This window comes from Myotis lucifugus, unplaced genomic scaffold, assembly GCF_000147115.1.
Source record: "Myotis lucifugus unplaced genomic scaffold, Myoluc2.0 scaffold_74, whole genome shotgun sequence".
Lineage (NCBI taxonomy): Eukaryota > Metazoa > Chordata > Mammalia > Chiroptera > Vespertilionidae > Myotis > Myotis lucifugus.
In genome coordinates, this window is record NW_005871122.1 from 3,803,032 (window position 1) to 3,820,074 (window position 17,043).

The window sequence follows — 17,043 nt, forward strand, 5'->3', positions numbered from 1 at the left end:
TGACGGGAAAGCCAGATGAAATTAAAGGACTTAGTAATTCACTTTTTGTATATATCTACAATGTTTTACATTTGCACAGTGCTATACAATTATCTTCTCTTCCTAGCTATTATGTAAACTTTATTATACACTAGAGGCCCGGTGCATGAAATTTGTGTACTGGGAGGGGTTTCCCTCAGCCAGCCTGCACCCTCTCGCAGTCCAGGACCCCTCAGGAGATGTCTGCCTGTTGGCTTAGGCCCATTTCCCATGGGGAACGGGCCTAAGCCAACAGTTGAAAATCCCTCTCACAGTCCGGGACCCCTCACTCCTTACCGCCTGCCTGCTCACTGCTCCTTAGCAATGCCATGGAGGCAGGAGAGGCTCCCACCACTGCCACTGTGCTCACCAGCTGTGAGCCCTATCTTTATGTGTAGTTGTCTGTGGGCCAACTGCTGTCTTTCTTCTCACTTAGGGCTAGCAGCATGTGAGAGCAGAGTGCATTGTTGTGGAACGTAGAGGGCTGCCCGGAGCTGAGGGGAGTGGCCGGGCCCATGGGGTGAGAGGTGGACACAGAGGACGCTATCTCACCCAATTGTGGGGCAGGCGGGCTGGCCTTCATCTGCCTGACCCCACCCAGGCAGGGACCGAGCAGGGTGTCCGCCTCTCCATTCTCCATCCTTCCATCTGTGACACCTGTCACCCTTGCCAGGCCTCTCCCAAAGTGAGTTCAGCTCAATCCCTGAATGTAAAAGGGCACCAGGGCGGGAGGGGGGGGGGCTCAACTCCAGTGTCCCCTGATTCCCAGCGACAGGACCTGGTCGACAGGACCTGATCTCAGGACGGTGGCACAGCTGCAGAACATAGATCTGTCTCAAGAAAAGTTGGGAATGCAGACTTTCGTATGAGTCCCTATTCCAAAAGGTGGCAGTTTATTCACATTGTGGCAAAGACACCTTTAAGAGTAAAATAAGTGGGTGAAGTCAGGGCCAAACCGGACCATTTCCTCATCCAATCTCTCTGAGGCAGATGAACAGAACCAAGACTCAGCTCTTTGCAGGACACTTCCGGAGTTTTTTTAAGCCTAAAGGACAGTAGTCTGTCTCCATTCTTGTTCTTTGGGATTTTTTCATCATCGGATAATAGGATACATACACTGGGGGAATCCTCTCGAGATACAATATTCCAGTTGCACCCATGTGACGACGACAGCGCTCCTCAGAGGGAGGGAGTTGACAGATGGGGAGCAGGAATTCTGAAAACCAAAGCGATAACAGAGATGCTAAGCCTTTTCTTCACTCATCTGACACCTCTCCTCAGACGGTCTGCAGGCTGGGCGTCTGCTGGACTTTTACCACTTGATATCCTGGCAGGCTGCCCTGGGCCCTGCTAGGCTGTGTGCAGGGCTGCCTGGGCCCAGGGGGAGTCGCCCCCCACCCCAGCCACTCCTGGTACAGCTCCTGCACATGGGCGCTGGTCTCCGGGGGCCACATCGGGATGGCAGTGTAGATGCCTTCCATCTGCTGCAGCAGTGCCCTGTCTGCACACCCGTTGTCCGCCTGGGCCTGGCCCCTGCCGCTTAGGCATGCCCAGCGCAGGCCAGGACCTCCACGAAGTGGTAGGGGAACTTGCCCCTCTACAGCTTCAGGACCACTTCTGGTTGTTCCGAAAGCCGTAAGCAGCTGCAAAGTGTAGCAGGACCTCTCTGTCCCTTTCAAGGGTGACCTCCTGGAAGTCTTTGTTCCTCAGGGTGCGGTAGGTGAGCACTCCCACGTCCTTGTTGAACAGCTCCATGGCCGTGTGCCTGAAGATGTGCGCCAGGTACCCGTCAGAGCTGGTACCCTCATGGAAACTCACCTCCTCCTCCTTCACGTCTCCAAACAGTGTCCATGGCGGTATCTTTGGAGGTGAGGTCACTTTGCTCCATTATCTGGACAATTTTCCTGAGGTTAACATGCAGTCAGCACCCTGACTATGCGAAACTGTGGGAACATCTTTTCGAAGGGCCTCCAGTTTCTTGTCATAACATGGGACCGCAATGACGTGGAAAATCTTGTCTGGGGACAGGTTCTGCTGTCTGGTGAAGCAATCCTTCACCAGTGAGCCCATGATTGGCTGGGGAGACTTGGCCGTGCAGAGGTGAGGGGTGATGGGGTGCCCCAGCACACGCTCTGCATATGGGTCCCAGCCGGGGCAGGCGGAGGTCAGCATGGGTAGCCGGGGCTCTTCCTCACGGTGCTGGCAGTACCGATGCACAAATTACTTCTGACTCTCCAGGATGCTGAAGTCCGAGGCTATCTTCATGTCAAAGACAGTGCGCCCCAAGGTCTTTCTGGAAGCCACAGAACCTTCTGGATGCATCAGTGACACTGAGGCTGAATTTAGCAGCAAAATAAGGCAGAGACTGAGGACACACGGACACTGCCAGCACCTTGTGCTGTGAGGTATCACATTTCTTATAAAGGTTCAGAACATGGAAGAAGTCCTTGGCGATCTGCTGAGAAACTTGGACTCCTTCCTCTGCAGTCACACAACTGTCACACACCAGGCAGTCACTCAGAAATATCTTGGCATCGGCCACCTTATGGAATTCTCCCTTCTCTCCGTTCTTCTAAGTCAGACTCCAGACATTGACTGTGGCATTCTCTTGGTCATCGGTTTTTGTTTTTTTACTACATTCCTTCCGTGTGCAGTGATCACACTTCATCTGGAGCGGGGCGGGCGGGGTCTGGCTCAAGTGACCTGGAGGAAGCACAGGGAGAGCAGTCACCGCTGGTCACCCCTGGTGCTGCTGGTGGTATCCTTTCTTCCTTGTGGAGCGTCTATGGCGGGTAAGCAGCCGCAGTGCCCAAGGCTGAGTTCCTGGAAGCTGGCAGTGCTGTCGGGATTGTGCCAGAGGCACTGGTCCGTTGATGCCTGTCCTGTCCTCTGGAGATTGAACCTTCAGGACTACTAAGAAAGCCAGTCCCCTGTTCCACCCGCCTCCACCACCGGTTGATTGGAGTCTGAGGGCCAGGAGGAGGGACCAAGAGGCCTGCCTTCCAGCTGCTCACCAGTCCCTGGGCCACTCACTCAGGTTCCCTGTTAACCATCCCCTGATCAATGGGAGCCTGCGGGCCAGGGGAGGGACCAAGTGGTCTGCCTTCTGCTCGCTCACCAGTCACTGCAGCCACAGATTCATTGGAGCCTGAGGGACCCCGGTTCCCCTGTTAGCCATCCCCTGATCAATGGAGCCTGAGGGCCGGGGGATGGGGGATGGACTGGTCATCCATTCAGTCGTTATGGACCCTGGGTTTTTATATATTAAGATGGTATCACACAATGTAGAAGCTCAAACACACTGACGTTAGATCACTCCTCCAAAATGTGAATGAGAGAATTCTGAAGAATTCAGAGCTCAAGACGTATCTATTTCACTAAGTAGAAGGTATTCAAGATTGTTTTGATGACCTTTCATGTCTGCTGAATTGTCTGGTGTCACATAGATTACAACTCTCATCTCCCCAGATTCCTCTAACTTGTAAATAGCTTGAATCCTTAATTCCCTACCATTGATGATTACCAGGTTCATACGTTATATAATTAAGTAAATAAGAAAGAAAAGTGGGACAAATTTAAAACAGAAATGTGACCATATAGTCAATGATACCAAATATTTGTATCCTTAAATAATGGCCATTGCTGCCCTGACCGGTTTGGCTCAGTGGATAGAGCGTTGGCCTGCAGACTGAAAGGTCCCAGGTTCGATTCCAGTCAAGGGCATGTACCTTGATTTCGGGCACATCCCCAGTAGGAGGTGTGCAAGAGGCAGCTGATCGATGTTTCTCTCTCATCGATGTTTCTAACTCTCTATCCCTCTCTCTTCTTCTCTGTGAAAAATCAATAAAATATATTTAAAAAATAATAGCCATTGCTTTCTGCTTTCACTGAAGTCTGTTCTTTAAAATTTATTCTTCTAAATTAGAATTTTATAAGGTAAAGGCTAAAATAATGCCCATATTACTAAATTTTTTGACAATTGATGTATCTGACAAATATTTTGTTTGCTTCTTACCTGTGTTAAAGAAATTAAGAAGATACAAAATTTATTCTATTGGAATGTTATAATCTTTGGAAGCCAAAATTAAAGGTCAAAACGTAGATTTCAGAGGTAAATAAAGAAAACAACAGGAATAGGTGTGGCCATATCTACTATATTCATAAAGTTTTTTTTTTCAGGAGTTAATCTACAAGATCATCAGATATCAGTTGTTTGCTTATGCCATTTCTATTATTGAAAATATATAATTTAGTTAAATCTTATTAAAGAACAAACAAAATATAAGAATAAAAACAGTTGTTTTTTCATGTTAAAAATAAATCAAAATTGCCCTAGCTGGTGTTGCTCAGTAGATAGAGAGTCAGTCTGCAGACTGAAGGGTCTGGGGATGCATTCCTGGTCAAGGGCACATGCCTGGTTGTCGGCTCAGTCCCCAGTAGGGGGTGTGCAGGAAGCAGTCAATCAATGATTCTCTCTCATCATTGATGTTTCTATTTCTCTCTCTCTTCCTTTCCTTTCCTCTCTGAAATCAATAAATATATATATATTTTTAAAAAGTCAAATTGTTTGGAAAGACTCAGCAAGAATATTCTCTAAAATAATTTATATTTAAGTTGATTTGGCAGAATCATGCACAGTTGACCGTTGAGCAACATGGGTTTTACCTGAGTGGCTCCACTGACATGCAGTTGTTTTCCATATGCTGTTTTTCATTTGCAGTTGGGAGCCTGAGGGTCCAGAGGGTCAACTGTATGCAGTGATCGGTGCCATTTTATAGAGGGAACTTGAGCATCCACAGATTGTGGTTGTCTGTGGCGGATGGGGTGTCCTGAAACCAATCCCTTACAGATACTGATTAACAGCTTATGTTTGAGGGAGTTAAAGTTATACCTGGATATTTTACTGTGTAGGAAGGGTGTCAGAACCCCTAAGCTCATGTTGTTCAAGGATCAACTGTATATGTATTAGAGGGAATCAAAGAAATCTAGAAGGATAGTGTACTCATTATTTTACAAAAGTTTTAAAATCTTACTACTTCAATTATATGGTTCAATTATGAATATTACCTGAACCAGGGGATTCATAGCAAAGAAAATAATTTGTTTGACTTGAGTGGTTGAGTGACTAAACATAATATGTATAAACATAATTTGTTTTAGATGTATATATACATAACATATATGAGTAAAATTTTTATGTGTATATGTATGTATCTCTTTTTAGTTTTTCTTAATTTATTTTTTACATTCATTAGTTAAGACCAACTATATATTTCAATCTTCTATAATAATGAAAGCGTAATATGCTAATTAGACCAGACAGCCAAACAACCTTCCGGATGTCCTTCCAGATGAAGCTGCAGCGGCAGAGGCCGAGGCAGAATTGGTTAGGGGTGATCAGGCAGGCAGGAGAGCAGTTAGGGGCATCAAACAGGCAGGCAGAGTGGGTAGGGGTGATCAGACAGGCAGGTGAGCAGTTAGGGGCATCAGACAGGAGGGCAGAATGGTTAGGGGCAATCAGGAAGGCAGGCAGGTGAGCAGTTAGGAGCCAGTGGTCCCAGATTGTGAGAAGGATGTCCGACTGCCAGTTTAAATTGGCAGTTGGACATTCCCCAAGGGATCCCGGATTTCGAGAGGGTTCAGGCCGAACTGAGGGACCCACTCGTACATGAATTTAGTGCACCGGACCTCTAGTATTAGATGAAAGACTTGTACCATTCTTGAGAAACATTTTGTTATACTTATTAAAATCATAGACTTTTGAGTCAAATAAATCAGCAATTTCTCTTTACTATTTGTTTCTATTTATTTACTTAGCATGTTTTCTGATATTATTGGAAACCACTCAATAATAATAAGTCCCAAGATTTATGCTATCTCCAATCCTCGTTACTACCAGCCCATAAGTCAATATTATGTGTAACTTGGAGTATTGCCACTGCATAAATTTTATGTTGGGAGATTTTTTAAATCATCATGCTGGGAATTTATGTAATTTTCCACCTATGTTTCTGCATTTTCATACTCTGACCATTCCTGACTTACATGCTCATTTTAGTAGTATACAACATCCCTTTTGTTTCTGGGGTAAAATATTACATATATCATATGTATATATGATATCTACCATAATCTATATATATAAAAGGCTAATATGAAAAGTGTCCCCTTTGGGAGTTTGACTGGGAGACTGGGAATTCAATCGCTTGCTATGATGTGCGCTGACCACCAGGGGACAGTGTAGAACAAAGGAAGACCCTGGCCAGCAGCCAGAAGGCCCTGATCGCCGGCCAGGCCTAGGGACCCTACCCATGCACAAGTTTCATGCACCGAGCCTCTAGTATTATATGTAATATCATATGCACATGTGTCTGATCTATCCTATATAATAAAGAGGTAACATGCTAATTTGTCGGTGACAGTGTCCAAGTCACATCCAGGCAGAAGCTGGTGGGTGGGGATGGGGGCGGGGACTTCCGCCCCCAGCTCAGGCACGCCCAGGTCTGCCCAGCACTAAGGTCAAGCTGCCTTGGAGGCCAAGGCTGCTCCCTACAACTGATGGGTGGGGTTGGGACAGCCTGCCAAGCCTGAGTTGGCTTTGGCGGGGCCGGTGGGAGCCTGAGGCCACCCAGCCCCCGCAGGTCCCGGGATGGACGATGACTCAGTGGCATCTCCATGCACAGCTCCCGGGGGCGTCTGTGAGGGGCGCGGGGCCTTGCTGCAGGCTGCTGTGCTGCCACTGCCACTGTGACAGCCTAGAGCCAGAGTAGGCGTGCACAGACTGTGGAGCCTGCTAGTGCCACACACCCTGCCCCGGCCCCACAGCTGCGAGTCTCCTCTCTCTACCTGAAGCACCCGCCCCCGCCCCATGCTTCAGGCAGAGAGAGGAGGCTCACAGCTCCAGGCACCCTAGGCCGCACTGCCTGCACCACCACCTGCTTGGCTGGCAGGGACTAGAGCATTGCTGGCAAGCTGCTCCCGCCCCCAGGGGTGGAACGCGGAGGAGGGCACTGGATGCAGGGAGGGGACCTCAGCCAGAGTGGGGAGCTTAGGAAGTCTGGCTGAGCAGGCGCTGGTTCATACCAATGCTTACTCTGCCATCTTCCTCCAGCTCTCCAAGCTAGCCCCCCTGCCCCACCTGCCCGGGGGAATGGGCTCCTGGTGACCTCCCCAAGCGCAGACTTTGGGCTCAGAGACTCGAGGAAGCGTGGTTGGTGGGGACCGGGCAGGGGCTGGTGCAGAACTACCAGGGCAGAGCTGCGTAGGTGTCTTGGTGAACTTTGCAACCAACCCAAGGAGGAAACCAAGAGGGGAGAGGCCGGGAGCTGTGGATTCCCAGCACTTTAGTCTCTTGAAAAACAGCCCCACTTGGAATGCGAGGCGGTTGTATGTTCAGCTGAGAAGTGAGGGGGCTGAACACCACTGTTGCTGGGCTCTGGTGGGTCTGAGGCCTGAACGTCCACCATGAGAAGGAAAAAACGGAGGAAGGGGCCAGGGGGAAGGGAGAACAATCGAAGGAGATGTGTCTAGACTTTCCCCAGCCCCCTCCCTCTTTCTGCTGCCTACAAAAGCCCCAGGCCCGGCCACAGTTCTGTCTCCACCATTTAGTCCCCTATTCTCCAACCACAGAGAAAATAAATAAGGAAGGAGTCCGTGCTGCCTCCAGAAAGTATCTATATACCTGATCGGCCGGTCGCCTCCTGCAGAGGGAGGCCATGGAGAGCGGGCCTAAGCCATCAGTAGGACATCCTGTGAAGGCTCCTAGACTGTGAGGGGGAGCAGGCCAGGCTGAGGCCCCCCCGCCCCCCGTTCACCGGGAATCTAGTATATATATAAAAGCCAAGCCACTGGAACAGCGGAACGACCAGATGACTGGAACAACCAGTTGCTATGATGTGCACTGTGGCAGCCAACCGGCCCAATGGGGGCCCCAATCGGCACCCACAGCCTCCCGTGGCCTCTCCCCCTGGCTGGCCAACTGCATGCGGCCCCAGCCCTGATCAGCCATGATGGGGACAGGCTGACAGTACCCCACCCATACACAAATTCATGCACCAGGCCTCTAGTATAATATAATATCCCCTGGCCAGCGATCCGGGGCAATCAAACCCATCTCACCCAGTCCCAGTTGGGGATGATCGGGGCTGGTGGCTGGGGAGGGACTGTGGGAGGAACCCCGGGAGGGCTCCAGGGAGTGTCCGGGCCCGTCTCACCCAGTGCCGATCAGCTGGACCTCAGCAGCAAGCTAACCTACCAGTTGGTCGACCACTTATTCGGACACTTAACATATTAGGCTTTTATATATATAGATTGAGACTCATGGCGCAGAATGCTTGACACACACTTTCCCTCCAGCCTCTGGTCTTGGAGACCTCATGTCCTGCCAAGGCTCTGCTCACCCTCATTAGCTGCCACACGAAGTAAATTGTGTGCGTGGAAATCCTTTGCAGACTCCTTGGGTGTGTCTTTACTTCTGCAGTTCTGATTACCCCAACATAAGGAGAGACACCCTCATTATCAGGTAACACCATCATGGTAAGACCCCTGCTCAGCCTACTGCAGCAGTTTTAAATAGGCCATGGGTCGCCCTGGATGGTTTGGCTCAATGGATAGAGCCATGGCCTGCAGACTAAAGGGTCCTGGGTTTGATTCTGGTCAAGGGCATATTCCTGGGTTGCAGACTCAAACCCCAGTAGGGGACCTGCGTGAGGCAGCAGATAGATTCTCTCTCATCATTGATGTTTCTATCTCTCTCTCCCTCTGCCTTCCTCTATGAAATCAATTAAAATATATTAACAAAAATAAAAATAAATAGGCCATGAATCAAACATTGCTGCTCTCCATCAATCCAGTCCTCTCACACCCTCTTTTGTCTTTCTCTTCCCCCCACCCCCCCACACACACTCTACTGGGGTCTGTAAAATAGGGTCAGGATTTCTACTTCAACCAAGGACAACACTTCTGCATGGTCCTCCTTCCCCACCCATCTCTGTCCTCAGTCCTGTGGGGTCTCTCTCACTCCCTCCCCTCCAACTAACTTAGTGGGCCCTGCTCTGCCCCCTCCTCTTGCAACCTCCTGTCTGCAGCCTCCCCTTTTCTCCTCCAGGATGGAGCTCTCCAAAGCCTGTGCAGGGTGGAGCTGTGTGGAGAGGGGCTGTGTGGGGTGGGGCTGTGTGGGGCGAGGCTGTGTGGGGTGAGCCCAGGCAGGGCCTTGGTGGAGAGCTGGGGTGACAGGTCATGAGGAGGAGGGAGGGACATGGAGCCTGTCCCGTGGGAGAGGCACCGGGCTCCTCTGCTGCCCCCACCCAGCAACTTTTCTAGGCCCCTGCACAGTTGTCACCCTCTGCCCCTCACTGCCTCCCACTTCCTTTCAAGTTTTGGACTGTTTCTCTGACTCAGCCTGCTTGCCTCTCTGCTGCATCCCTGGGAGCCTGAGGCCGCCCCTTGGCCTCAGGCAGACGCACCTGGTCTGTCCCCTCATAATAGTGCTACCCACTCTTCCAGAGTAGTTAGTGAAACTTAACAAATAAGAAGCAGCTCTGAAGATTATAAATTGTGTACTGAGAACACCACAGGCTGAGGAGGGCTGCTCAGTCCACGGCTCTTGGATCAGTCGTAGCAGCCTCCCATGCCACCCGGTCCCTCCCGGCTCCCACCCCAGCCCGCCTCTGCCCACAGCTGGGGCCAAACCCTAGGACTTTCCTGAGAGCTCTCACCTCACACCTAACTTTCCAGTCCAGCCCACCAGTGCCTGCAGCAAGCTAACTTGCCAGCCATATTTGTTTTGTTAATGATTTAAAAATATAAATTTCTATACCAATATTTTAATGACACACATAAAATATAATTAACCTTAGAACAATTGTGAACATATTTTTAAAAACATGTATTTTAATAATTTATTTATTTTTAAAAGCAATCTTTGGACTCATTCTGAAGCTATTATTTGGGGAACATTTATGTTTATTTTATTAATATTAAAATCAATTCAGGCATATTCTTGAAAAATTGGCTGTTTTTGTTATTAATTATTTAACATATTTTAGAATGCTTTAAAAATTATCTTCTTTCTTTTTAAATAAAATGTAAGAGTTTCATTAAAATATTTTACTATTCAAATATTTATTTTACAGCATAAGCAGGCATATTAGGACATAGTTAAAAAATCAAGAAAATATTTTATCCTGAATCATGCAAATTTACTACATTTATTTTAATTGAATATATTTAGGTTACTTTATAATCATATAATCTATTGCATTATTTTATTAATATTATTAAATAATATATACTTTATTCTATAAAATGAAATAAAATACTTATAATTTATTGGTATATCATGTCAGCATAGATTTAAATTTAAACATAATTATAATATAGATCATAGAAGTAAGTCAAAGTATGCTTTTAAAAATTATGAATCTACTATGTGCCAACATTATGTAAAGAGCGACTCATATATATCTGGGTGATTAAAACATGATGTGTAGGTAAGTAAGAGGAAATTATTAATCTAAAAATAATTGAATGATAGTATGGAAGAATCCTTAAATGCTCTTTAACATTTTTTTTGCTTTTAATCATAACTGCATCTATTTCATCTAAGATAGATAAGCATCTTACTAATTTATATGGATCAGATCATATTATACTTACATCTGCAATTTCCATATAACTTATCTGTAGTGAAAAAGTTTTAAAAATTTTCCTCTAATCTATAAATTCAACTGAATGAAAACATTAAGGTATTATTTTATGCTTATTACCAAATAATTGTATTAGTCTTCATATATATTTTTACTAATAAAATTTTTATTAGTATGCATTTGTATAATTTTCCCATGTTTATTTGTATACTTAATAAAGCTAACCAATTGGTTGATTTGTTTATATATATTTTCTATTTTCCCTAATAAGCAAGAAAATTCTATTTATTAATACTGCAGTAATGGTGATTAATTCTCCATAGAGAAGTGATGAAATAAGATTCACACAGAAGAGAGATTTTATAAAAAACACGTGTTTAATAGTTTCTTGTTTTACTCCTATTTGTAGCCTCACAGATAACAAGTAGGTGTTGGATATCCAGTTGGTAAACAGATGCCAAGATGCTTAAAAATGAAATAAATTGATATTGAGTTTGTGTTTTGAGAGACAGTAAATAGTGGAAAAAGGGAAAGTAGCATACAGTTTCCTCCCATGTACACTTATTCATTATTCATAAATACTAGTATTTGTTAAATAACTTCTATGTGTCAGTTAGTGTAGAAACATGAGTGAATAAGACTAAAGCAAATTAACAAATATTCAATATATCAAGTGGTAAAAGGTGATATTTAGAAAAGTAAATCAGGGCTGAAGGAGAAATGTTGGTAAGGGGTTTCTATACATGTGTATTTTCATGAACATGTGTACACATGCATGCTTATGTGGATAGATGATATATTCTTATAATATCGGTGATGTGTATTTATAATATAGTGCCTCTATTATAAAAATAGTTTTTCCATCTTTATGTTATTCTCTTATCCCTTCCAATTCCCATCCGGGGAGAGGTCAAGCATTGATTTGAGGAATAGCCAATGGTTCTAAAATTCTAACCTGCTAAGAAACATTCAGATTCTGAAAACTTAAAATCTTACCCAAAGGTGTAGTTTCAGGGCAATTGCTAGATTTATATGCTTTTGGATTTCTTCTGAATGTATCACCAAGGCATAATACACTTTACAAAGGCCTGTAATGGTTCCAAATACCGGTGTTATGTGTAGCTCCAGGTCATATTTTCTATTACAGGAGATATGAGAGTATAAAAATTGCATTGCATAGTGCATCAATAAAAGAACACTATGAGCCTTATCTTATCTTACAGAAATTTTCAATTTGAAATGTGCATTTTTGTTGTGAAAATGCTTTAAAAGTTCACAGTACTTTCTTCCTCTACTGTCTGAATTATAGCCAAGCCATTTTAGGCTAAGCTTTTGTTCTGGTTGAAGATCTATGAACAGAAGTGGTGCTTTGGTAAAGGAGAAACGGAGGAGAATAGAGCAAAGCTGGATGATAAACTAAAGCAACTTTGGAAAGCATTCTAGTGAGAGATTCAGTGAACAAGTATATCACTTTTGACTGTAATATTGTTTTTCCAAGAAGAAAATAATAAAATAATTTATTCTAAAACCTCCTCAGAAACCATCTTTTAAGGAAAATTTCAGTGAGTATTGTCAAAATAACATATTCTATGGGGCTATTTACTTCACATTGTGAAGAAAACTAAAAGGAATGAAATACATCTGTTTTATTTTTGTCTTACTTCTTATCAGTACTTGCTTAGAAATTATTTATCTAGGCTTTTAATATTCTGCTGTCACCTCTATATGACCCATTTGAATAAAATTAATTCTAATTGATAGCATATTGTTTTTGCTGGGTCATGCAAAGGTCTCTATTGGTAAGACAGATGTTTGTCAAAAATACTAATAAAAATAACCTAGGAATTATCTCCTTTTGCTTAATCAAAATAAATATATTTGTAAACAAGCCCACAATAATTAGTCAAATATAGGGATATTAGAAAGAAATGAAAATAAGATAATAGGAAACAACAGCAATATTCATCTTTGTCTTTATCTGTATCAGTGGTAGAGCCTCTAAGCAAGAACACATTGGACAAATTTAATGAATAAATTAGTCCTTAGAAATAAATTAGGAATTTGTAAGATTTATTTATTCTTAAAGTGCCTACAGTATCAGTAATAAGAAGTTTAGTAAGTACATATATGAATAAATTTACTTATTAATTTATTCAAACATATATATTTAGTATGTTACACTGTTCCAGAGTTTGGCAGAATGAATACATTTTTCTAGATCCTAACTTTTATACTGCACAGATAACATTTATTAATGGGCTATGACTTCTATGAGTAATTTATTAAGACAGTTGTTTACCCAAATACCAGCATTGTGATATCATCCTGGCAACATTCTGCAAAGGCTGGCTGCCTGCTCGTTGTTTAGAATCCCCATGCCCTTTACACCAAGCATTAGCTTCCTCTTCCTGTCGGAGTATGCTAGTCCTATGTCCTCCCCAGCTTTTATCATGGGTAACATTTCTGCTTACACAAAGGACAAAACGATGGAAAAGTAGAACATATATAAAACATTTGGACTTAATACCACTAAAGCAATCATCAACCTATTATTTGTTATTGCTTGTTTGCATTTCTTCCCACTCACATAGGCAAGAACCCATGGCGTTGAATCCCTAGCAACAAGCGTATAAACTACACAAGAAGTATGAACCCACACAGGCTGAAAGATAACAAAGAATGGCTTGGCATTGGATTGTAGGATTCGCATTCTAATTCTGTCAGTTATCTTGGATAAGTTACTGAAATTTCTTTAAGTTTATTTTATTTTTCTGAAATAGATCATAATGATCAAAAATAAGCTTATTTTAAGTATTAAATTATAACATCACAAAGACTGGCACAGGATAAGTGATTAATAAAGGTGAATTAGTCATTATTACTCTTTTATAAATGTAATTGCCATGGGGTGAATTGTGCCCTGACCCCCATAAAAAATATGTTGAAACCCTAACCCGAATGGGACTGGATTTGGAAATGAGACCTATAAGGAGGTAATTTAGGTAAAATGAGGTCATAATGGTGTGGTTCTCACCCTATAGGGCTGGTGTCTTTATACGAAAATACCCCGGAGAACTTTCTCCCTTTCTCTGTGCACACAAAGGAGAAGTTATGTGAATACACAATAGGATGGCAGCCACCTACAAGTCATGAAGAGGGGCTTCATTGGAAACCAACCATGCTGGTACCTTTATCACAGAATTTCAGCTTCCAGAACCATGAGAAAATGAATGTCTGTTATTTAAGCTACCCAGCCTCTGGTCTTTTGTCATGGCAGCTCGAGCCAACTCAGACAATAATGCAATGAACACATGAGCAATACTGCGAGTGCTCACAGTTATTTTTCATTGTTGATAGACTTGTATTATTTGTTACTTTTCACCTATCACAGAAGACAGGCTAAGGGGAAAACTCATTAATTTAAAAATCACAGCTCATGTTAGATGTATATTTGTTGGCCATGATTCTGGCATAGAGATGCTATCAGGTCCCAAATTGAATTTGAATCAGGTTCTAGGCTCCCGAACAAATCACCAAAACTAAACTGCATATATTTAAACAACCACTTACGAGAATGTACTGAAAGTGATGGTTTCAGCTTTAATGAGTCCCTAAATAACAACCCTGTTTATTGCCTATGCTTGGAATAAATTGAGAAATAGACACAGGAGTCAGACAGATGGAGACCAAATTGTCAGCTTTATTGCTAATAAAATATAGATCAAAGGAGTAAAGGACGTGGCTTAGATACACAGCCAAAAGGACTCGAGAACACCTCTTAGGATTGGATCAACTTATTTACCCAGTTACTGGGAGAACGCCAAGCTGCTCCACCAGAACATCGAAGATCCCTAAGCTCACCACCGGGCAGAGAAAGAGGCCCGTACACATCTGTCCACAATGCAGCCTTGCTCCAAATGGAGCAGTCTTCCAAACTCATTAGTCAGATACCTCCCTTCTCTTCCCTTAGGGAGGAATAAATGAGGAGTCTAGGGGAAGAGGTCAGGACAGAGGGTATTAGTCCAGGGAACCCACGGAGCCATGGTGACTGTGTCGCCAGGGCAATGTCACGTGGTGCAGAATGTGCAACTAAAACTGAGGAGATGTGGGTCTGCCTGGCTCACTCTGCAAGTCTGCTCAGCTGAAGTTTCATCTGCTCCGGCAAACTCCCTGATTCTGCTCCCTCTTCCCTCTTCCAAGTTTGAGTTAGGTGACCCCATAAAACAATTTCTACCATCAGTATCTAAGCCAGTGATTTTCAACCAGTGTGCCGCAAGAATTTTTAAAACATTCAATGCCTGACTACTTAGAGCACTGACCTCTTTTCCCTTAGATTGTCAAATTAAAAAAAAAAATGAAAGCAGCCAATGCAGCAATAACTATCCAGTATGAATGAATCAAAATTATACTTATGTTTGGTCAGATGAAGAAAAAAATATATTTTTTGGTGTGCTACTGAATTTTAGTAATTAGTTTATGTGCCATGAGATGACAAAGATTGAAAATTGCTGATCTAGGCTGAGAGCATTTTATCTAACCATTCCATTCTTAAAATTGAACTCCTTGAGGATTGGAACTGTGCCATAATTATTGTTCTAACTTTACTGACTAGGAGAGTGTGTGGCATATAGGTACTAAATAAACATCTGGTGCATTTAATCTTATGTTTTATTAAGGCTATTACTGTTCTTTAAAAATACAGAGCAGAGATTAACAAAAAAGTTAATGAACAAGTATAATATGGTTTACACTCAAACATACACTCCTTGCCCTAGCTGGCTTGGCTCAGTGGATAGAGCATCAGCCTGCGGACTAAAGGATCCAGGGTTTGATTCTGATCAAGGGCACATGCCCAGGTTGTGGGCTCAATCCCAAGTAGGGGGCATGCAGGAGGCAGCCGATTAATGATTCTCTCATATCATTGATGTTTCTCTCTCTCCCTCTCCCTTCCTCTCTGAAATAAATAAAAAAAAATATATTTTTAAAAATGCACTCCTTACCTCATTTTGCCTTCTATGTATTTCAGACTTATCAAAACTTTGTTTTGAGCCCTAACTGGTTTGGCTCAGTGGATAGAGCATTAGCCTGCGGACTCAAGGGTCCCGGGTTTGATTCCGGTCAAGGGCATGTACCTTGGTTGTGGGCACATCCCCAGTAGGGAGTGTGCAGGAAGCAGCTGATCGATGTTTCTAACTCTCTATCCCTCTCCATTCCTCTCTGTAAAAAATCAATAAGATATATCTAAAAAACAAAACAAAACAAACTTTGTTTTGAATAATAGGAAAAAAACCATACTAAAAACCATGTATATTTTATTGCTGCATTTGGAAAAGATAGATTTGATAGGTAGGTAGATAGATGAAATACTCCCTTGCTTAATACTTATCACTAAGGAATTGGAGACAATATTTGGTAGTTCTCAAGGCCATTCATAAATATGTGATTCTCTCCACTTTTGAGCATGTGGTAGGGTTGACTTCCCCAACAAGTTGAACTAAAGTTTAAGTCCATGTCATGCCTTTTCTGTCTTAAATTTGAATATTCTAAAGCCTGATAATTTTCTAACATACTTCCTTGTTTACACATTAATTCATTACATTTTGTTTTGAGATATTTTACAAAATGCATGCTGTTATTTTCTGTATTACCAGGATAAAATGCTATTTCACAACTAATATTAGTGCCACTTACAATGCTATCCTTTAATTGTTAGGTCATGGGTGATCTAGGGGGTCCAGGGAGAGGAACCAGAGTAGTCTGGTTAATGGAGTCCCACTAAGTGACTCATGGTAGCAACTGCTTATTATTGATATGAAATATTGAAACATTTATACACTTATTTTATTTTATTTTTATTGAACTTATTGAGGGGCATTAGTTAATAAAATTATATATATTTCACTTGTATAATTCTATAATACATCATCTCTATATGTCACCACCCAAACCAAATCTCCTTCCATTCCCCCTATACACTTTTCTAGTCTCCCCCCGCCCCCCCATTGGCTTTTTTCTCTCGGGTAATTACCAAACTGTTGTTTGTGTCTATGAGATTTTTTTTGGGCTTAATCCCTTCACTTTTTTTTACCCAGTCCTGTAACCCTCCCTTCCCCTCTGACAGTTGTCAGTCTGTCCTCTATCTATGAGTCTGTTTCTATTTTGTTTGTTAGTTTATTTTGTTCATTAGATTCCATATATGAATGAAATCATATGGTATTTGTTTTTATCTGTCTGGCATATTTCACTTGGTATAATGCTTTCCAGGTCCAACCATGCTATCACAAATGGCAAAATGTCCTTCTTTTTTACAGATTAGTAGTATTCCATTGTGTAAATGTATCACAGCTTTTTTTATCCACTGATAGACATTTGGGCTGCT

At 43.0% G+C, this 17,043-nt stretch overlaps 1 pseudogene; it reads right to left on the minus strand.

The window, feature by feature from the left end:
- Nucleotides 1–1,368: 1,368 nt before the first annotated feature.
- LOC102438208 lies at nt 1,369–2,700 on the minus strand (annotated as a pseudogene).
- Between the last annotated feature and the right edge of the window lie 14,343 nt (nt 2,701–17,043).